At 39.2% G+C, this 24,745-nt stretch overlaps 1 protein-coding gene across 3 annotated transcripts in view; it reads right to left on the minus strand.

Annotated features, from left to right (window-relative positions):
* The window catches only part of COL26A1 (collagen type XXVI alpha 1 chain), a 2,134,825-nt gene that overhangs the window by 140,337 nt on the left and 1,969,743 nt on the right, over positions 1-24,745 (minus strand). The window lies entirely within an intron of this gene.

Here is a 24,745-nt window from a genome sequence, read left to right on the forward strand (position 1 = left end):
GATCTGAGAGTTCTGTTTGGGGTGTAAGAGGGAAGGATATATGCTAGAGCTGGACAATTTGTATGGTGAAATACAAGTCTGTGTGCAGTGGTGAGTTGGAAGTAGTTTGAGAGTTCTAGCCAATTCAGAGATTGTAGGGTAAGGCAATGATGGGTGGAATTTCTGGAATTGGTGGCAAATTTAGAGATTTTATTATAGCATTTTCTAGTTTGGAGGTGATGGAGAAGGACACATTGGTTAGGGAAGGGGCTCCGTATAATAAGGAGGGAAGAAGGTAAGTAGTGGCCAGAGTTTGAGAGAAAGTGATTATTCTTGTATAGCACACCTAGTTTTTGATGGGTTTTCGTAATATTTTGTTGAATATGTATGTCAAACTTGAGGTGTTCGTCAATAGTAATGCCAAGTCGTTTAGCGGAAGGAACCACTTTTATAGGTGAGTTGCTTTGACTGAGGACTTTGAAAGCATTTTTGTCATAGGAGTAAGTCTTTGTGGGGGAGAATAGTAGAATTTTAGATTTATTAGCATTGAGAGAGAGGTGGTTTTGGCACATCCAGTTTTTGGTGGTTGAGAGAGCAGTTTGGGTTTTAGTGAGCAATTCAGAGAGGTTTGAGGCAGAGCAGACTAAGGTTGAATCGTCTGCGTATTGAATGATTTTGGCATCAGGAATAGCAGTGTGAAAGTTATTGATGAAGATGTTAAAGAGCATAGGCCCAAGGATGAATCCCTGTGGTACACCAGTTGGGGTAGGTAGGAAGGAAGAGATGGAGTTCTTCCATTTGACTGCCTGTGATTTGTCTGATAGATAGCTGGAGACCAGGATAAAGCATTATGTGAGAGATTAAGGTTTGAGAGATGATGGAAACAGTATCAAAGGCTTTAGACAGATCGAGCAATACAGTAGAAACCAATTGTCCTGAATCTCGGGTTTGATTGACAGTTTCTAGGAAAGACAGTAGAGTGGTAATAGTGCTATGGCCTGGGTGGAAACCATGTTGGGTAGGTCTAAGAAGATGGTTTTGGATTAGAAAAGGCATAAGTTGGTGGTGGAGGCACTTTTCTAAGATTTTAGAGACTGGTGAGAGCAGAGCTATAGCGTGGAAGTTTGAGATGTTGGTGTTTTTGCCTCCTTTGTGAAGAGGAAGAATGTAAGCTGAGTGCCAGAGTTTGGGGACGTAGGATTCCTTTATAGATCTGTTAATAATGATGCTGATTGGGAGAGCTATACCATCAGCAGCACATTTTAGGAAGGAGGAGGGAATATTGTCAGTAGAGTTGGAGCAAGGTTTAAGTTTAGACAGAAGTCTTTTTATAAAGATAGTGGAAACAGGTTTGAGTTCTAACATAAGGGGATGGTTATTAAGTGAATTAGATGGAGAAAAGTGATGGACTGGTGGGTTATTGCTGGGGAAAGTCTTGGTCAGGTCAGATATAGTTTCTATGAAGAAAGAGTTAAATTCAGAGCTTAGTTCAAGGTTGGATTTATTAGGGTCAGGACAGGGGTTATTTTTGGAGCCAGTGAAGTGAGTTTATTGATTTCAGAATTGCTTGGGGTGTTTGTTGTAATTAGACTGGAGCTTGATATAGTAGGATTTTTTGTCCTTGGTGATTAGCTGTTTTGCTAGATTACAGAGTTGTTTGTATTGGAGCAAGGTATTGGGCAGTTTATTGTTTTGGTAAAGCTTCCATATTTTGTCTCTTTGGTGCATAGTTTGTTTTTATCCTTTTGTTTCTTAGTGAGGCAAGTGAGTTTATGGTGTCTAGAAAGACAGAGTTGAAGTAGTCTATAGCTCTGTCAAGAGGAAGGGTTTTCAGAATTTGCCAGTCCATTTGTTTGAACATGTTTGAGAAGCTTGTGGGGTTGAAGTTACTGAGGATGCGAGTGAGAATGTATTGGTGTTGGTGAGGAGAAGCGTTGGTATCGCGATGAATGAAAGCTGGGAGGTGGTCGCTAATGATGTCGGGAATTGTGCCAGAGTTGTTTATTTTATTTGGATCAGAGACTAGGATCCAATCAATAGTGGATCCAGGGGGGGTTTGTTTTGTTAGGTCTGGTTATATGGAGGATTGTTTGAGTAAAGTTATAAATGTTAATGAATTGGGAGGAAGAGGGACTGTTGATTTTGTTCCATTCGATATTTACATCACCTAAGATGTATGTTTCGTAGTTAATTTTAGTAGATGCCCATAGGAGAATATCTTCGAGGGTAGGGATATTGTTACTGGGAGATATATAGAGCAATAATGCAGATATTTTTATGTTTATTCAGTTTGAGTAGTCCAGCTGTAAGTTCAGTGTTGTTGAATTGAGGAATTGGAATTTGGAGGGGAATTAAGGTAAGTAGGTTAGAGTAGACTATGGCAGTGCTGCCACCTTTTTTATTTAATCAGCCATTTCTGAGAGTATGGAATCCTGGGGGTAGGATCTCAGAATCAGAGATATAGGGTTTGAGCCAGGTTTCAGAAATAGCTAGGATGTCTGGTTAGTTATGGGTTAGCCAAGCTTGAAAATGGTGAACTTTGTTGTTGAGACTCTGGGCGTTGATAGTAAAGATTTTCAGGGGGTTTTGGAGGGAGGAAGGTGATGAGGGATAGGTGTTGTTAGTAGTGGGACTGGGACCTGGGTTGGGGTGGATATCTCCAGCTAAGACTAGGTTATTGAAGGAAATAAACTTTAGCCATTTAGGTTTGCAAAGTAAGAGTTTTGGTGGATGAAGATTATTTTATGTACTAGTTTATTAGCTGTGGTGGAGAAGATTTTAGAGTGGAATAGGTAAAGCAGATTGGGCTGAATGAGTGAAGGGGAGATAGAATGGAAATGAGAGTAAGAGTTGGGGTAAAGGTAGGTTTGTGTGGAAGTTATTTTTGTAGGTAAAATTGGACAAGCATTGGAGGAGTATGAGCTGGTATAGCATAAGGGAGTTAGGAATAGAATAAGGAAGCAGGAAGCCTGGAGGGAGCGGAGAATTAAGGAAAGCATGTTTGTGCAAAGAGGGAATGATAGGTATAGAATTGGAAAACCTGTACAGAAGAGAGGATTTAGAAAGAGGAATAGGTTATCTTGGAATTATAAGATAGAGGATCGTACTTTAATTGATAGGGAGACAGAGTAATGCATGTAAGTGGGAGGGATGTAAGTAGGTGGAGGGAAGGGGGAAAATATTCTACTGGGTAATTAGGCTTGCTGGGTGGAGAAAGGGAAGAATAAAGGTAGGCGTGCTGGGGGTGGGTCTACTGGGTAATTAGGCTTGCTGGGTGGAGAAAGGGAAGAATAAAGGTAGGCGTGCTGGGGGTGGGTGGAAATTGGGGGCAGGATAGAGGAGCGGAGTGTGCCCGCAGGGCGAATGGAGCGGGTTCTGACAAGTAAGGAGGAAAGTTCTGAGAGAACAATCTGTGAGCAGTTGACTACAGTAATTACTTTACTGGTAGGTAAGGGTAAGTGTAGAGCAGGAGAGGCTGTGGTAGTGATAGTAGTGGGATAGCATGGTGTAAATACTGAGGAATACAGCAGATAGACTGGGAAATATAAGAGCAGTCTTACGCAGCGTATTCAAATTCTTTTATCTCTGTTACAACATTCACTACTTTAAATACATTTGGTTTAGACTTTGATTTTAATTTTACAGTAATTGCTTTTTTTGGCAACCACCAGAATCAAACTTAACAAGGCCTTACTATGTCTAGGCAATTCAGATCCTGTACCGCAGCTCAAAAAATTATTTCCTTAGTTCCACCCATTTGCTCACCTAATATTTTTGACAGAGTACTCTGCAGTGAATTTTAAAATCTGCCAACTCATTACACTCTCAAAATATATGTTCCTAGTTACCTCTTTCTTCCACATCACAACTCCAACATTTGTCATCTGCCTCTGAAAAAGTTCTTTGGAATCTGCTTGGGGTATACAAAATATGTATGCAAACACTTCCAAGCAAAAATCCTAAATCTTCTAGACTTTGTTGTATATTTAGCAAGACATACATCTGCCTTCCCAATGTTTTCTTGTGAACTGCTTGTCCAATCTCTCTTCCCAATCTTTTCTAACCTCCTCTGATTGATTCCTATAGTTATTGTGCAATATTGTATATACCCTACAGATTATCCCTTTTCCCTTTTTAACAGCAGCTTCTATTCTAGATTCAACTAAACGCTCTGCCAGAGCAGGTCATTCACTTAGGATTCCCCTATCTCTTGTTTTTTTCCTATACTCTGATGTCAATCCCTGACAAGGAAGGCAGTCTAAATGTCTTTTTGGCCCCTTCCCATTTTGTTACCTTTCTCTCCTTAGCCATTTGCTTTCAATATCTATGGCTACTTTGCCAGTTTTCTCCAGTAAATTCCAGCCCTCTCTTGCTTATTCATTGTACCCCTAACTGCAGTCATTCCTCTCGGCACAGTCTCCTGTCTCCATTGTGTTGGCTTAGTTCTTAGAATATTTTCTGCTACTTAATAAGTGCAACATTCTGTATGGTTGTTGTTATTCTCCTTAAAGATCTGCATCCAAAATCCCACTCTCTCCTTATTTCTTGAATTTCCACCTGCTTCATCATCCCTTTCCACAATGAATTATAGTTTCTTGCTTGTGTTATGTATATGAGCCTTAACTGTGTAGTTCTAAAATATCCATTCAATTTAGGTAATCTTAAACCACCTTGTTCTACTGCAAGGATCAGCTTATCTCACTTGACCCTTCCATCTTCCCCTTCCAGATAAAATCCTTCAACTTTTATTATTTATTGTCCATAAATTCTCCATTAGTTGACAAAAATATCCATGACCTTTATATAAAACTAAAGGGACTAAACATTTTCAATGGTTGTATTTTGCTATCCATAAACATGACCTTCCAATGTCTAAGTATTTATATTATCTTTTGTTTAGTCTCTTTCTACATATCCTTAGCTGCCATAACAGAATCCTTTTTAGCCCATACTCCTGAATACTTCATTTTATAATGTCCCCATAGGTATGGGTATTGCTGAATCAATTTATGTACTGGTACATAGTTTACGGCTATAGTCTTTGTTTTGTCTTCATTAATTTTATATCCCAAAAAAACTTGAAATGGTCTCAGATTATTCCACAACATGGAGTTGTCCTTTTCTGGTTTTATCACCTTTTCACAAATTTCTTCAGAAATGTACACTCTTTTGTTACATTTCCACTACTAGACCCCAGATACATATTTCACTGTTGCAAATCAAGTTCCAGTTCCCACCTATACGTAATATTCCCCTGCTGAAAGCTAATCATTTCACTAAAAAATTTCTTAAGCTCCATAATAACAATTTTATGTGGAGTATAAATACATGCAAGTGTAATCCTCCTCCCTTGCTAGTAGTCCCTTACTACCACAAATCTACCATTATCTTTCCCCCTCTTCTATCACTGCTGGTGCTCCTCTAGCAATTAGTATAAATATTACCCTTTTCCTTTATCCCTGATATTCTGTTGAAAATCCATCCTGAAATCCTCTTTATTAAATTCAAATGACCACTTCTTTCTAATTGCATCTCATGTAACATTGCTATTTGCACTCTGCATTTCTTAATATAATTCAATAGTTTTACCTTTTTGTCTATACTGTGAGGCCATTCATATTCCAAAACAATCTGTTTAGCATAGCCATTATAATAAGAAGTTATTATTCCCACCTATTATGACAGATTTTTAAATGTCTATTTCCAGCATTTGTGTTATTTGCACCCACTAATGTTTGGCAAGTTGATCTTTTATGCTGTTTCTTGTCATCTCCATTTGAAGCTATGTCACCTTTTACCAGCCTTTATGTTTTAATGAAAACCCAAACAAACACATTCCTGAACCTCTCCATAACCTTTTAGCTCAAAACAAACAACAATAATAAGGCTATTTATGCTAAGCCACATCATACAGCCTTGTGCTCCTACTTACACTAATTGCGGTTTGTTCTTTTCTTATAGTTATTCATCTCCCATATGTGAAAAACAACTTGCATGCTTTCAGAAAACATTAATTTTTAGCCTTAAGAAAAAGTACACTGAAAATATATAGATAAAATTAGAATTACACACTGTTCTAGTAAATGCATTAAAGTATTTAGCTATCAGAAAAGCTGCTCTTATTCACTTCCAATAACTTCAAACTTTATTTTTTACTGAGCTGCTTGCCCCTTGCACCTTTTAATTTTATGTTTCTTTCAGTTTATTGCCTTCACTTTTAGTCCTCTGTTTCATGGAAACAAGAACAAAATGTGCAGCTACCCTCGGCTGTAGTTTTCTCAAATGGCACTGAACATTTATTTGCTTAAAGAAAACTATGGAAAGGCTGTTGGTCCAGATGACGTACCTGTGGAAGCATGGAGGTGTTTAGGTGAAATGGCAGTGGAGTTTTCAACCAGATTGTTTAATGACATCTTGAAAAGTGAGAGGATGCCTGAGGAATGGAGAAAAAGTGTTTTGGTACCGATTTTTAAGAATAAGGGTGATGTGCAGAGCTGTAGTAACTACAGAGGAATTAAATTGATCAGTCACAGCATGAAGTTATGGGAAAGAGTAGTGGAAGCTAGGTTAAGAAGGGAGGTGATGATTAGTGATCAGTTTCATGCCAGGAAAGAGCACTACAGATGCGATGTTTGCTCTGAGATTGTTGATGGAGCAGTACAGAGAAGGTCAGAAGGAGTTGCATTGTGTTTTTGTAGACTTAGAGAAAGCATATGACAGGGTGCCTAGTGAGGAGTTGTGGTATTGTATGAGGAAGTCGGGAGTGTCAGAGAAGTATGTAAGAGTGGTACAGGATATGTACGAGGGTAGTCTGACAGTGGTGAGGTCTGCTGTGGGAGTGATGGATGCATTTAAGGTGGAGGTCGGATTACATTAAGGATCAGCGCTGAACCCTTTCTTATTTGCAATGGTGATGGACAGGTTGACAGACGAGATCAGACGGTTCCACTTGAAACCATCAAATGTTCAGAACATCAAAGTTCTGATCATCGAGACCAGAACACTGATGTTCAGAACATCGAAGGTTCAAAGTGGACCACACAAAAAGAAATAAGCTTTCAAAAACTGTTTTATGCATGGGGGCTTTGCCCCCTGTGCCCCCCACACACCCTCTACTTTAATATTCCAACTTCAAGATCACACTACAGTGGGGTAAGGGAAATCTCCTGTTTACCGCTATATGCGGTAGCGCTAAACAGGAGATTTCCCGTACTCTACCTGCAATGCCAACACTCAGATGGCACACACACACACACGACATGCAGGGCAGCTTGCTGCCCTGCATACACACCCAAAGGTTTACATTTGTACTTACCTGGCACTTCCACTTTGAACCTTCGATGTTCTGAACATCGATGTTCTGGTCTCGATGATTAGAATTTCGATGTTGTGAACATTCGATGGTTTCAAGTGGAGCCAATCAGACAGGGGTCCCTGTGGACTATGATGTTTGCAGATGACATTGTGATCTGTAGTGAGAGTAGGGAACAGGTGGAGGAGACCCTGGAGAGATGGAGATATGCTCTAGAGAGAAGAGGAATGAAGGTCAGCAGGACTAAGACAGAATATATGTGTGTGAATGAGAGGGAGGATAGAGGAATGGTGAGGATGCAAGGAGTAGAGATGGCGAAGGTGGATGAGTTTAAATACTTGGGGTCAATAGTTCAGAGTAATGGTGAGTGTGGAAGAGAGGTGAAGAAGAGAGTACAGGCAGGATGGAGTGGGTGGAGAAGAGTGTCAGGAGTGATTTGTGACAGACGAGTACCAGTAAGAGTGAAAGGGAAGGTCTACAAGAGGGTAGTGAGACCATCTATGTTATATGGGTTGTAGACAGTGGCATTGACAAAAAGGCAGGAGTTAGAGCTGGATGTGGCAGAGTTAAAGATGTTAATCTTTGCACTGGGTGTGATGAGGGTGGACAGGATTAGGAATAAGTATATTAGAGGGTCAGCCCAGGTTGGAAGGTTCGGAGACAAAGCCAGAGAGGCAAGATTACATTGGTTTGGACATGTGCTCAGGAGGGATGCTGAGGAAAAACATGCTAAGGATGAAACTACCAGGTAACAGGAAAAGCGGAAGGCCTAAGATAAGGTTTATGGATGTGGTGAGAGAGGACATGCAGGTGGTTGGTGTGACAGAGCAAGATGCAGAGGACAGGAAGAAATGGAAACAGATGATCCACTGTGGTGACCCCTAACGGGAACAGCTGAAAGAAGATGATGATGACGACATTGTGATTGTCATTTTTTTTAAACTCATATGCTTACACAAAAAATGCCATTAGATTAAGACCGGGGCATTAATCCAGACATTCACATATGTAAAAGAAAACATTTTGTTTTTTTATACATGCATATATATGTATAAACATTAGAGAACTTTTACACCCCATCCCCCACCCCACATCCAAAAATCACAACCCATTGACTTAAATGTGATTTTGTCTGCCTTTTCTTCTCTTTTTGCACTGTAATGTCTACATTGCTTAAAACAAAAAAGAAAAAGTACCTGTTTACTTTAGTATCTTTATCACATACAGCAATCACTGAAAATGCTTTATTATATGACATGCAATTTATATCATGAAATGTTTTGTAGAAAAACTGTTAACAAAAAATATTTACTTACAGTTACTGCTCCTTTCCTTACTGTTCTCCCAAACATTAATTATATGAAGTGGGAAATATGTCTATCACTCCTCCAATAAGTTTAACAAAGTCAACAAAAATCCAACCTTTCTCAGCCACTTTTTCTTGTACAGCCATATTTCTCAAATGTGACTGATGCTGTATAGTCTCACATTTATTCATTAATTTCATGTTGTTTGTCTTCTTCCAGTTCATCTCCATCTCCCAGCCCCAGACTCTGGTTCAAGTGCAAGGTTCTCCCAATTCTTCTAATCAACTCCTGTGTTTTTATACCTTTCTCAAGCATTTTTCCTATGTAACACTGGAAAAGGTTTCACTGGCAAAGTCTCTCTATGAGCTTTACCATCACAGTCTTTTGTTTGATGGCTCACCACTTGTTGAACAAACATTTTAATTTCCTCCCTTAGGTTCTTTGGCATCAAAAACTGACTTTGAAAATATTCTGAAGACAGCTGGATACAGAAGCTTAAATCTCACACCTGCCTCTCGACAATCCCTGATTGCTGGGATAAATTTGCTTATGTTCTACCTGGTTTGCAAGTGAATTATTTTCCACAAACACACAATTGTCTCAGTTTTTAATACTTTGCCCTTCTGCCACAATTTAGACAGGATCAACTCTTTCAGCTAAGAAAGGCCATAGCTGCTTTCTCATGGCCAAGTTTAGAGCATTCACACAATGCTCCCTTTCAATTAATAAGTCATGTTGTGTAATACCAGTCCAGTTACTTGTTTGTGCCTTCATAAAATTAATATAGTCTTTGCTTCCAGTTTCTCTGATACAGCAGAATTTCTCTGCATGCTCTGTTCTCTAACTCTACTCTTTTCTGAAGCAGCTCTTTTTGAGCAGTCTCATACTCAGCCAGCCTTTTCATCATTTCAACATCTGTTTTTGTAGTTTTATCAGTGCATCTGAATAGCTGTTTAAAACGTCTTCCATTTCCAGCCTTTTGTTATTTGATTTGATATACTCCTTCAGTGTTCTCATTTATTTCAATCAACTCTGAGCACATTTGACTTATTTTTCCTCTAAATTACTGGAAGCCATCTATTGTACCAAAGCTGGAGATTGAACTGATTTTTGCTTTTTTGCTGAACAGCTGCAGGATTCTTCCCTGCTAGTGTTTTCTCTTCACCTTTTTCAACTGATTTATTTCAGGCTCTCTTGAGTTTCTTCCTTGCTGGCATCTAGGGAGTTTATGTACTAGCCAGTAACCAAATTTTACTTAGGCAGAAATACTGGCCCTTATCTATCAGTTCTTTTTTCAAACTGGGAGAGATGAGATTAAGCTGTTGAGTATACAGCCTTCTTTGAAAGTCTCAGAAAGCTGTGGGTTTTATTCCCACAACAGGTAGTTGGATTATTTTTTCCATTACTGACAGTACAGTGCAGTATAAGGGGAAGGTGCTGCTCTATTGCATGTTACTTTAAATTCCAATTGAAGGTTTTTCTCCCTTCCCCCACCCCCCAAGTTATTGCTTAGGTACAACACACCAAAGGTTTTAAAAACCCTGGATGCCATATTTGCTCTAATTGCAGCTGAAAGCCCTCCAGGTGTAACATCTCTAGTAAGTGTCCCTGGACTAGCTGATAGTTTTTTTTAGCTAAGTTCTATCTGGAAGGTGTATCCCCGCTCCGTTCGCACTGCTCACTTTGCTCTCCTCCTACCCCTATTCTCACCCACCCCCATATCATTACCTTTATACCTATCCATACAACCACACCCCCTCACTTGCTCCCTAATCCCCACCCCTCTACTTCCTGTTCTCATACTACCTCCCTTCTTTGTTCATCCCCACACTTACCTATCCACTATCAAAGATTTACTCCCACCCCTTCCTCTCATCCTCTGTTCTACATCCCATAAAGTGACATGTCTCTTACAACTCAAACTATGCTTTTGCCTTCCTTACTCCTTATACTCTATTACCTCACCTCCTATCACTCACAATTACCTACTCCCTATTTCCATCCCTCAAACACCACTCTTAATTCAAGTACTACACCATAACCCTATCTACTAATTTGTCCCTCCATCCTTCCCCCACCACTGCCATTCCTAAAATAAAAATACCCCCCTTCCCCTTTAAAACAAAAAAAAGTCTACTTACTGAAATTAAAACCCCATTACAAACCTCTGCTTCTATCTGGTGGCATTCATCCTTACCCAGGCCCTACAGACACTACCCTGAACAATAACCCCCTGTATCTAAACCTGCCAACCCCTCCAACCCACAAAAAGAAGTACAATTCTGCTCTATCAATGTTAGGAGCCTTGTAAATAAAGTTTAAGAACTCCATGCTTGGATAGCTAACTATACTCCTCTCATAGTTACCCTAACTGAAACATGGTTAAAACCACACCATTTGGACAGTGAAATCATCCCTCCTGGCTATAATATCCTTAGATTAGATCGACCTAAAAGAAAAGGAGGAGTCTCCATACTCTACTCCAATTGTCTCTCCCATATCAGTCCCACACTAGACTTACCCTCTTCTCACCAGCTGAACTCCTACTGACCAACTTCAAACTTAACAGTTTCAACACCATAACTGTTGCAGCAATCTATATTCCCCCTGGTGATAATATTAACATAGTTGAGAACATCCTGTCTCACCTCTCACATACCATCCACAATGAAATAATTATATTGGGAGATGTTAATATTGATTGGCTTACAATACAAGCTCCCAACACTACTTCTTGTATAAACCTACATGGGTTTGAGCAGCTAATCACAACCCCAACCTACATTAATAAATCTCACCTACCTAGCTCTCTTCTTGACTGGATATTGGTTTCCCACCCTCAAAACTATCATAACTCCCAAACTCTTCCAAATGCCCTCAGCGACCACTGCCCTATAACAGTTACCAGACATACTCCCCACCTTACCAAACCTAACAAATTTATTGCCACCTGCTCACTTTCTCATTTCTGTCCTAACTCCTTTATTCACCAACTCTCCAAAATTAACTGGTCTTACCTCACCACTCTTCCTTTAGATGAAGCTGTCCACTCCAACACTACATTCCTAAACATTCATAACTCCCTTGCTCCTCTTCGCACAATTAGAATCAAATCTAATACTGCTCCCTGGCTCACTAAATCTACCAGAACCCTCATGAAAGACCAGGATAGGATTTGGAAAATGTGGACTAAAACTAGGACCCCTTCTCTTCTTCGGAAATATAAAGAACTCAGAAATAAAATTAAAAAAAATAATCCATTATGACAAAATAAACTTCTATGCCAATCCTCCCTCTACTCTTAAATCAGACCCAAAGAAATTCTGGAGCTCTATTAAACAGACTCTTCATCCAGGAAACCCTTCCTCTCCTAACCCATGTCCCAATGCAGCACAAGAAGACATAGCCAACAAATTTAACAATCATTTTATAAACTCAATAACCTCCATTATAAATTCTCCCCTCCCCAGAAACAACACTAGCACCCCCACAAACTCTATACCTCTTCCAAACGCTCCTAACTCCTTCTCTCTAAAAGCAGTATCAACTATGTAAAGTCATTACTCTCTAAACTTAAACCTTGCTCTCCATCTGTTGACAAGCTATCCTCTTACTTCCTGCAGTTTGCCTCTGAACTTCTTGCCTATCCTGTATCCATCTTAATCAACCGATCCATTTCTGAATCCTATGTCCCCACTGTGTGGAAGAATTTCTTTACTCTACTCATTTACAAAGGGGGAAACTCCTCAGACATATCCAACTTCAGACCGATTGCCATACTCTCTCCATTCTCAAAAATCCTACAGAAATGCATTAGCAAGCAGGTAATCGATTACCTTCGCCAGGAAAACCTTCTCACACCCACACAGCATGGTTTCTGTCCCAAGCATAGTACAACTACTGCACTCATATCATTCATCAACATAGTCTCCCTAGCTCGTGATAACAATAAACTTGTCTCATGCCTATTCCTTGACCTTTCTAAAGCCTTTGACACCGTCTCTCACCCACCCCTCCTAAATAAACTCACTAACTTACATTTCTCTCCCCCTACTATCTCCTGGTTCTCCAGCTATCTCTCAACCAGCCAGCAATCAGTTAAATGGCTCTCTGCACTATCCTCCCCTCTCACTGTACAAATGTGAGTCCCCCAAGGGTCCATACTTGGACCACTACTCTAATATTTTCACCAACTTGCTCTACTCCTCTTGTCCCCAGTCATCTCTTGTGCAATATGCTGATGACTCAACTGTTATAACCATTGCTGACAACCCAACTGACCTCCACTCAACTACCCAGGCATCCTTCCACACCATTGAGACTTGGCTTAGTGATAACAAACTAATACTTAACCCAAAAAAAAAACTAAGCTCCTACTCTTCCTCCTTAAAAACATCACCACACTCAGAAGTACATTTACGGGAAAATAAAAAGGTCACAATACAGAGTGCCCCAGTGCCAAAAAAAATCCAAGCTGCAACTCTTACATTCAGAGACCACTCGTGAGAAAAAAGAGCATTCCTGCAACAACACTATCATCTCAGCTGAATCTAGTACTAAATTGCTAGGTGTTACAATAGATGATCAGCTTAAGTTTGATCTCCAAATTACTAACTTGGTAAAAATAACTCATCAGAAACTTGGACACCTTTTCCGTAGCAAGAAATACTTAACTAACACTGCCCGAATAACTCTCTCCCAGGCTTTATTACTCCCAACACTCCTGTACAGCTGCCACATATTCACAAACCTAAATTCTACACTTATTTCCAAGCTTGAAACTACCTATAATAAGATCGCCAGATTTGCAGCTAACCAACTATACAAGTCACACCACTGCTTAGCAATACAGCAACTAGACTGGCTAGAATTCCATCAGCTTCTCCAACTATACCAACTACAAATCATCCACTCTATCTACCCTCCTTCTGCCCCAGCCTCTCCAATATCATATCCAAATATTCCCCTGCTAGGACACTACGCAGCTCAAATCAAGAATCATTAGACATCTACAAACCCAAAACCAAAATAGGCTGCCTTCTTTATAACTATAACCCAGCTATATCCTGGAACCAACTCCCCTTGGAAATAAAATCCCTCCAGCAAAGCAAAAGTTTCAAATTAGCCACAAGGAAATACCTAAAAACAAAATGGTCTTGCCACTGTAGCCGACCACCCTGAAACCACCATCCTTTCTACTATTTCACCACCTGACTCTTAATGTATCTCTAACACTATTCCCCTGCCTCTTCTACCTCTTCCCTTCCTCTATCTCCAACCACTTTTAATTCTTACAGTCTCAAATCAACCTACCTATCTAGTCTGTCTCCCATACTCTACCTCGCCTACATCTCCTACTAGCCATTCCTACTTTCATTTCTTGTTTCCAAACTCCTATACAACTAGATCCTACCCACTTTAAATAAGCATCTGCCTAACTATTAACTCATTTTGCTCTAAGCAGCTAAAATAATATTGCAACTAGTCACTTTTTCTTCTGCAAATTGTTTAAAACCTTGTTTGTAACAACGAACATACTTGTCTGCCAGTTGTTAATACTCTGTATAATTGAATTGCCTAAAGAGCTTTTTTTTCTCTCCTATAGCTGATTGTTACTACTATGGTACTAAAATTTAATAAATTGTTTTCTAGTCCAGAGGAGCTTTTCTCCCCGCGTCTCTGCTGAAAATGAGCCAAAAGCTCAGCCAGACTAACCCGGTTAACAAATGTAAAATAAATAAATAAATAAATGTGCCATCCTTCAAATAAGATTTTAAACCATGACCCCACCTGCCTAAAATGGTGGTAGCTCAGGTGGATATAAAACATCCCATTGCATTTATTGGAAAGAATAGGGGCTTTAAAAGCATTATTTACAAATTTTATCTTCTTTCACATCATATTTTATCCTGTCATTTCATATTATACTTTCATCCACCCCATCCTTTCACCCACAACTTTTTAAAATTTTATTGATAACATTTTCACCCCTCCAGATTTGTTTACACATTAATTCTTGTCATCCCATCTTATCTGCACAGCACTATTAATTTAGCCACTCCATCTTTGTCTATGTTTTCATATAAACCATACACAGTCATATTCATGTTAATTTTATTCAAGCAATTCACATTTAAATTACTTGTAATAAATATTGTACATACCTTATTTTGCTACATTCTAAAAATGTTCCATGGTCTCTTCCCCATTACATTCTCTATATATTCTATCCTGCATTTGTTTATATGTCATGGTTGCCTTAACCATCAATTTTTCTATCAAACACCACAATCGTGCATTTCCACTGCCTTCTTAAGTCTCTGCCTTCTTTCACAGATCACCTTTTCACCCCCTTTCTCACTTCCCAAATATAATAAAATCTTTCCCATTATATACGGATACTGTTCTTTTCTAATTTTCTCATATTATTCCATTTTAAATCTCTTTTTAATTAAGTCATACTACCATTCTTCATTTAAACCTTTTTTTTATATTTTTTGCCATATTTCTGTATATTTTCCACCATTACATTCCACACTCAATCTTTATTTTTGCTTCTATTTCAGTATTTCGAGGTTATAAAGTCAAAACCTGACAACAGCGAAAACTCAGAAGCGCGAAATTCAAAATCTCGGACACCGGAGAGTTTGAATTTTGCACTTCCACTCCACACACACACACACACACACACACACACACACACACACACAAACACAAGCTCTCTATTACATAAAAGCAGGGGGGCAAGCCACCCTGCACCCCACCCCCACCACTTAAATATTCTAAATCTGAGGTCACACCACACACAAAACACCACCACACAATCTACATTCTCCTCGCACACACACACATCACAGCAACAAAACACACTAACACACACCACAGCCCCTACCCAAAACCCATAACAAATACAGACTTACCTGAATATACAACCCAAGTGAAACACCGGCAGTGCTAATTCAAAATCTTCAGTGTGCAAGGTTTTGAATTTCACTCTTCTGAGGTTTCACTGCTGTCAGGATTCCACTTTATGGGCTTGAAATACTGAATTTCGATATTTCAGTATTTCGAGCTTCTAAAGTGAATCCACACATATAGATATATATATATATATATATATATATATATATATATATATACCAGGCATGGTGGACATTTTAATATGCATTTGGTGCTTGCACATAGATTTTGTGAGGTCTTTATGTTATATTCTCACTTTCAATTTGTATACCTTATTAGAATAGTGAATGGTTAATCAGACTGGCTTTTTCTAAAAATTCACTTTTTAGAGAATGTTTCAGAATTTTAGGCTGGATTTCACTATACCTATGTTTGGTATTGAACATTCCCATTTAGCACCCTAACAATTGCTTTATAAATGCAACTCTTATTAAATACTCATTGCTTTCTGTGGAAGCATGTTTTTTTTTTTTTTTTTTGTTATGAAAGCTGGGAGATGATCCTGTGAAGCATAAATGACAGCAACTGTGCACATACCTAATGCCCTGATCTATTATGTCAACACTGGAGGGAAACATATAATAAAGAAACTCCAGGCTGCCTGTAGTCAAACAGTCATGGCAGCTGCTCATTAACTCTTGGTCTCACTGGCCAGTGAGATAAGCACCTACTGGAATTAGGAATCTCCTCTAGTAGAGAGTAGATGTATGCCTTGGCAGAGCAAAGACTAGACTGAGAAGTGTGGACAGTGACTCAGTCTGCGGAGTAGTGAAGCACAAGTCCAAGCTTTCTCAGCACTCATTTGAAATGTCAGAACCCACTAGAGCAAGTTCTAAAACATGGAATGAATGGGCAAAAAATGGACATACATATTTACCAAATCCAAGACTGCCATTCCTTGGAATATTCCCTTTTCTCTGAGGTATGGCACCTTAAGATTTGGCAGATACAAGTTTAGGGCTCTTCTCCTGAATTTTCATTTTTCTTCATTATTGCAGTTCTCAGCATTACAAGCACCAACATTTCAAAAGGGAACCAGTTTTCTCATTACATGTGCAGTCAAGTTCGAATGCCATAATTCACTCAAGCTTATAGTGGCTTTTTCTGTATAATTCCAGTTAATGCCTTAGCTCCTTATGGTGTCCAGATATTTTTTGGGTCTGGCTTCTCTAACTAGCAGTATTACACAGGGAATTAACATAATTACACTAAGTTTGTTAATCTAGGATGTCCTACAGTGGAGAAATGAATCACTGTTTGACACTTACTATTCATATTTTCATATTTATGAACATATTTTCATAACTGAGAGGTCTATGTGCTACCGATGGGTATGGTGTGAAATACCATTGTGGGTGACAGGAAAATTCATTGTTTATGTCCATTTGTATCATAGTATGCTCAAGATAGTGTTAGTTTTTGTTACTAACTATGAAAATAAGCAATATTTCAATATGTTCTTAATGCTTCAAAAGCCAAGTAGCTTATAAAGTATTGCCCGGCATTAGGTGAAACCTAAGGTGTTGATGAAGAAAACTGTCATTGATATTTGCACTATAACTTGCACATCTTGAGTGATATTCAGTGTTATTTATATTGCTAATTATATAAATAAACACACATTTTTATATTCTGTAAATATCTCAATAAAACTGCATTTAGAAAAGATTTTCTTGCTGTCATGTAACAACTTGTCAATTAAAAAGTGTTCTGTGTATGTCTAGGTTGGACAGCTTCCAAGCTACGACAATGTGTTTGTGAAAGTTTAGTAAAACTATAATTCTGGGTTTGTGTGAATTATTAATATGTTACAATATTTATGGAAAGTCTATAAGAGCACACTGAGTATGGAAAATGTGAAAAATGCTTCCTAACTGATAATATTGCTATTTGTACAGCTTTAATAGCTTCTATTGTTCACAGGTTATTTACATTTGTTTATCTTATACTTTTTAAGTTGATTTTTCAGAAAATGCTTTGGAATGCAAGGATGTATGCTGCCTGCATGTGTGACTTTCCATGTCACATAGGTGTTAATGAGCTGGAAGTGTGGCCCTTCTGTGGTGTTAAAAGTGTGGCCCGGCACTATTGGTCCCACATTTACCTGTAAGTGGGTCACATTAAGAATAATCTCTACTGGAAAAATAGGATTTCTGCAAGGTAATATAGCATTGTGGTATGGATGTAGACTGAAACTGTCACTGTGCACAAAAGGTTGTTGGAGGTATGAGTCATTAGTGGTCTCTGGTCCTCATAAATATGATGTCACTTCATTCCTGCTGGAGAAGGCTGTTCTGGCTTCTTTTATTGTATAAACAGAGACAATCAAACTTCACTGTAGTTACATCATTCATCATCTACTTTTATAATATTATGTGTGAAGTGTTTATTACTGTTAGTTCAGTTTTTTCAGTAAACAGGTGGGTCTTCCCCTGTTGTTATCAAATGCACAGGCTACTGATAAAAAAATAAAAACAAAAATAATCAGAGGAGGAGTACATTAGAAGTCTGCTTTAAAGTCAGTCATTAAAGTCAAGTTGTTGTATTTCAAGCATTTCTTTGACTGTCAATTAACTTTGTACAACTAGAAGTGAGCGAACTGATGAGTGCACCCAAAGAGTTAAGCTAAGATTCTAAAATGCCTTACCTTTCCATTAGATTGAAGACTGATGGAAATAAATGTTGACATTCTCGTAAGGAAGGTGTAACTGAACTGTAGTTAAGGATTTAGCATAATTTATTATTATATGTGGTGTATTGCTTAACTGCATTTACTCTGAAGCAATGAATACAAATAAATATACAAAGGCATTTGAGGCTGGAAAGAACCCAAGAAAAAGTCAGATAGTCAGAAACACCTAAATGAGTCATAGTAAAAAGAATGAACAGCATTTGTTTTTTCACGTATTTTGTTCTGGCCCATCCCCCACTCCAGACACACAGAGCATGTGCTTCTTGTGCCTTTACTCCAGTCTTTGGAGTGTCAACAGAAAACTCAGCGTCACCAACAGGATCTTCCAGCACCCTAAACTGATTATAAGTCTTTGCTGTAATACTCAAGATTCATGCTTAATAGCTGTGTCGGCCATGGTGGTGCAGCGGTTAGCATTGTCGCCTCACAGCAAAAGGTTCTCTGGTTCGATTCTCTGCTGGACAGCCTTCTGTGTGGAGTCTGCATGTTCTCCCTGTGGTTGAGTGATTTTTAAAGACATGCAGGTGTGTGGTGTGTCTGTGTGCCTTCTGTGAAAGCTGGGTGCCGGGCTGGCAACTCAACACCGTAAAAACTTCACTGCCAATTAATCTGTGGACTGGTGATCTGCTGTGGCAACCCCTAACCAGGAAAAGCTGAAAGACATTGCATGCTTAATAGCTGTAATAGCTGGGTAGTAGACAGGGCAAGATCCATCCTGGGTTATTAGAGAAAATTATAACCGATAATTATTTTAGGTTGTTTTCGAAAGGTTTTAAATTCATACCCAAGAAGAGGGTGGATTTAGTGGACATCTTGGTAGAATTTAAGACACATTTGAGGAAACTAAATTTTAAAATGATGTTTTCTGAACAGGGTGAAAAAGTTCAGCAAGCCACTGATTATATGCAATTGGTGCCCAAAAGGAAGAGTATTTGTAACCCACCACTGCACCCCCTGCTTAATGTGTATGAAAAAATAGTTAAGGAGGATATATATAAGCTTCATTATCAGAACAAGAAAAGGATTATAATCTCTCTAGAGAAGAGATGTTGTCATTGCAAGAATTAAGGCAGGATGCCAGTATCCGTATTATGACACCTGATAAGGGGGGTGGGTTTGGTGATATTAATTCTGTGGATTACTCTAATAGCATGCAGGCCATTTTGTTTGATGAAAGGGTTTACAAACCTGTCTCTAAAAATGAGATTAACATAGCTTATTCCAGAATAGATTCATATCTTGAGGAATATATATTAACATAAAGAATTAATGTGGAAATGTATGAATTTATGAGTAATAAACATCCCATTATTCCATCTTTTTTGGTATTCCCAAAATCCACAAGGATATATATAAGAACCTCCTTTCAGACCCATTGTAGGAGCAAACGGGTCTAAGATGCATCCATTAGCTGTCCATGTGGACTGGTGGATAAAGCCATTGTTGGAAAATATCCCCGACATAGTGAGGGATTCCTGGGATTTTCTTGGTAAATTGAAAAATGAATTATGGAATAAAGATTTATCATTCCTAACTGTGGATATAAAAGATCTCTTTTTTGTGATACCCAGAGAAGAGGGGTTAAAATTATTTGAAAAAACACTTTTCATTTGTTCTTATTTTCACATGACTGGATCATGCTTTTATGTGAAATTATGTCACTGATATTGGAGAATAATTTTGTACATTTTGAGGGGGAATATTTTCAGCATGTTAAGGGGGTAGCGATGGGGGCAGGTTGTGCCCCCATCTATGCTAACATGGTCCTGTTGGGATGGGAAAATAAATTTTTATTTAATAGAAATGGTAGGAAATCTGAAAAAGCCTGCACATTATAGCACAATTGTTTGACTGGTGAAATGAGAATATTATTAGAAAGAACTGGAACATTTTTAAGGTGAACCCACAAATACATAAGGTGGTGGGTAATGAACCAGTGTTTATTAACAAAACAGGTGCCAACTTTAAACAGTTGTTAGAATCCAAAATCAGAACTAAAGAGAAAGTGGGGAAGGGGACTCAACCCTGTGGGTGCTGTAAACAGTGCACATATATTAATAAGGAGACGCACCTTACATTAGGGAATGTGATGAAGACACACATTAGATTCCAGCTAAGGAATTGTGGCACCAAACGGTTGGTGTACCTGGCTAAGCATGCCAGTTGTGAAAGTTACTATGTGGGTAAGATGGAACAGGCATTAAGGAACAGGATCTATGAACATATATATGACATTAACAACAAAAAGGAGAGTAATGCCCTATACAAACATTCTACGGTGTGTGAAGGGTTTAGTAAATTCACTTTTAGTATTTTGGATATCATTCAAATTGATCAGTGAGAGGGCAATTGGAAACATGGTTTGATGAAGAAAGAAATGCAGTGGCAGTCGAGGCTGGCTGCCAATTTACCTCCAAGTTTAAATGAGGTAATCTCTATATCACGTGTAATGCAGGAGAAAGCTGAGAAATTCTAGAGGTTTATTTAGGCTATTATATGTGTATATATTATTTTATATATATATTGTGGATTTTTATATCAAGTTCCCATTTTATATATATGCAGTGTCTTGAATATTTGATTCTGAATTTTACGTGACTGCATAGTATGATAATTATTTCATGAATATTAATTATAAAAGGGGAGTGGAGGATGTTTCATCAGCCTATTGTGATGTTTGAGTGGGTATTTAAGGAGAATTATGAAGTTATGTTGTGTATTCTGATGAATTCCCATCTTTGCAAGGACAAAAGCACTAAATATTTGTGTTTTTATTAAAGTAATTTCATCCAGTATCCCATTCCAGTGCGATTTGTTGGATTGGTTATCTTTTTTGTGCTGGGTCTGGTTTTTATTTTTATGGTTATTGTTATATGTGGTGTATTGCTTAACTGCATTTACTCTGAAATAATGAATACAAATAAATACTCAAAGGCATTTGAGGCTGGAAAGAACACAAGAAAAAGTCAGGTAGTCAGAAACACCTAAATGAGTCATAGTAAAAAGAATGAACAGCATTTGTTTTTTCACGTATTTTGTTCTGGCCCATCCCCCACTCCAGACACACAGAGCATGTGCGTCTTGTGCCTTTACTCCACTCTTTGGAGTGCCAACAGAAAAACTCAGCATCACCAACAGGATCTTCCAGCACCCTAAACTGATTATAAGTCTTTGCTGTAATACTCAAGATTCATGCTTAATAGCTGTGTCGGCCATGGTGGTGCAACGGTTAGCACTGTTGCCTCACAGCAAGGGGTTCTCCTATTTGATTCTCAGCTGGAGAGCCTTCTGTGTGGAGTCTCCATGTCCTCCCTGTGGTCAAGTGAGTTTTAGAGTTTTAAAGACATGCAGGTGTGTGTGTCTTCTGTGAAGGTTGGGTGCCAGGCTGGTAACTCAACACCGTAAAAACATCACTGCCATTTAGTCTGTGGACCGGTGATCTCCTGTGGTGACCCCTAACTGCGGAAAGCCAAAAGACATTGCATGCTTAATAGCTGCAATAGCTGGGTAGTACACAGGGCAAAATCTATCCTGAGTTATTAGCAAGGCAATCTAGGTGTCCAGTTTTTAGGTTCAATTCATCACCTTCCTTCTTTGCCTCTCTTGCAGCCTTGGAACAGAACCAAACAGTCTGTAACAAAGCCTTACTGAGTATTGCACTTTCTGCTTCATGCTCCTTGAGTGGGAACAAATACCACTGGATTATATAGCAGTTAATACAGAGTCAACATGACAGTTATACCACTTTAGGTGATTCATGTTCCAGTTCACATCAAAGACTGCAGCATCAATAAGCTACACTAGTAGGATTCTAAGGTCCTTCCTAGAAGTTGCACAATGGTTCACTAGGCCAATGCACTAATGGCTCTAGACAGTCAGTCCAGCAAGTGCCCATTGACAAATGGGTTAACGCATGGAAAACTAGCTTTGCCATCACTAGGTCAGCTTCTACATCTACTATATATTTCAGCTCTGGCTAAGCTGGGGCAGGTCATCAGGGCTAGCTACCAGCCTGAGATGGACTTGAATCCTTCCCCTGGCAATGAATTCCATCCCTGTAATCCTTCATTAGCCATGCCCATGGTTGGGGTGATAGCAGACGGTGGCTGAGATTTTGGGAGATTGACCACAGAGACTTGGAGAAAGGAAGCACAAAGAGAAGGGAAGAATACCATTAGTGAGGAGGACCAGGTTGGTGCATAATACATACAAGTGTGAAAACTGGATGCCACTAAACCTGCTATGCTATTAGTCTCTGTTGCCTACTACAGCATTCTCATCTTGCTGTGCCTATCCTGAAAAACAAAAGGGATATGTAAGCTATCACATATCAAATACAGCTGTGCCTGAAATGCAGACTGCAGTGCAAAGTTGCAGCTCCACATATATGTTCAAGCAGAAGCCCGAGTTGGTGCCTACAGCATTCAGACAGATACTACACTAACATGCGTATGTACAGTGAAGCAAAAGCAATCCAAGGTTCTCACAGCTAGAAGAGCAATCTACATTACCACAAGTAGGCACACGGATACACCCACTGCTACACTACCACAAGTAGGCACACGGATACACACACTGCTACATTACCACAGGTAGGCACACACTGCTACATTACCACAGGTAGGCACACGGATACACACACTGCTACATTACCACAGGTATGTGCAATGAATAAGAAGCATGAAATGGTGGCTGAAACAGCTTATGGGCAGTGCCACGTGTCCTAACTCACAAAAACTATACAGTGGAATAACAATACAGTTGCCAGCAACAGCACACACAACATACAGACAGTCACCCACAGCAGACAGAGTGGTATATCCTGGGATCAGTCAAAAGAAAACAGAGCTATGAAAGACAGAAAAAAATACACAAAATGGAAATGGCAAACACTAATTAAATCATTCAGGGCATCCCTGCCTCACTTCTGCTTCTCACATCCACAGACCTTTAGGGCAATGGTGGCACAGGTCATCACACAAGTGATTGTACTGCTCATTAGTATGGGGGATTACAACAGCTGCTCTCTGAACTGGCTGTGCAGGAGAAATAGAATTATTTTGTTTTCCTTATCACACCAGAAAGTCACTCAACATGGAATACCAGCAAAAGCAGCCACTGTCATGTATTCCCAGCAATACAAAATGGCAACCCAAGAATCATGCTCTACATAGGACTTCAAATCGATACTAGAGGACTTTAGCACTGAAATATAGCATGACATGTGCACACATGTACAGCCTGACTGCATTTCAAGCATAAATGACACTTGGTGATGAGCAGCAGAACGTGCTTATGCCTTATGTCACCGATATGCTGCTGTGGAACAGTGATTCACAGATACCAGTGGAAACCTCATTAGCATATATATAGATGGTGCAACCTACTATATATTGTCTTTTACTGGTGATCCAAGTTAAATGCTAAAAATCACAGCAAGGAAACAACAACAACAGATTTATCTGAGAAGCCTGAAGCCTTCTTCAACAGCACAGAAGCAGCTATTCCACAAAGCAGCATCCAGAGATGTTGTGATAAGGGGTACTAAAGCAGAGTCATATCCATGTGAATATTAACCTGTGAACAGCCTTCTGTAACACTAATGTAGATATGGTAACACTAATGTTCAGTGCTAAGCATGCCTGCAACATACAACTGCAGCTACAGATTGCAAAGGTTACGCATCTCTAGACCTACAACCATATTAGAGGAATGACAAAATAATTGACCTCCCCCAGTCTGACCTGGTCTGTATTACATCATTGCTGTAAACCTGTGTGTCCCTGCTTGGGACTATGAAATACTAACTTTACTGGCTGCATGGTTACATTAATGATCTGGATTTTGCTGCCTGCTGTGGACAGCTGTGAACAACGCAAGGACTGCTCCCCCACCTTTGCTTCACAAAGTGTGCTTGTTGTGCCATGGGTACACCTGCTAAGGACAGCAATGTGTAACCACTGACAAGATATCCTGCCCCTTGTGCCACTCATATGCCCCTGTGAGCCCAGCGGATACAGCATACCACAGCATTATTTCTACAAAGGTCTGCCCATGCCAATATTGTCCTTACAGTGATTCTGTCCACCAGAAGTGGTCAATTAGCTCTTGGTCTACTAGCTTGTGCAATGTCACTCATTGGCAGTTCTGTTTTATTAGAATATGATTTCAGTCTGTGCCTGTATCAGAACTCTAGCCATGTTAAGTGAATGTTGCTGAACAACAGTCATGGCTGCTCCAAGCATCTTCATTCTTTCAATGTTATAGATTTTGGGTGCTTCTTGTCTTTATACTCCGGTGCAAGCATCTACTCTGCTTTATGAGTGATAACTGTAAATCACAGTCTGCTTTCCTGAATCCTCATTTACATGTCATTATGTACCCATTAGACTGTACTTACTCCTTTTCATTCCATTATACAGTCATTTGTATACCACTTTTTATGTGCCTTTTAGCTCATTGCCCTGTTTAGCTATGGGATACTATGGCTCACTA

This window comes from Protopterus annectens, chromosome 13.part0 (assembly GCF_019279795.1).
Source record: "Protopterus annectens isolate FY-2018-M chromosome 13.part0, PAN1.0, whole genome shotgun sequence".
Classification (NCBI taxonomy): Eukaryota; Metazoa; Chordata; order Ceratodontiformes; family Protopteridae; genus Protopterus; species Protopterus annectens.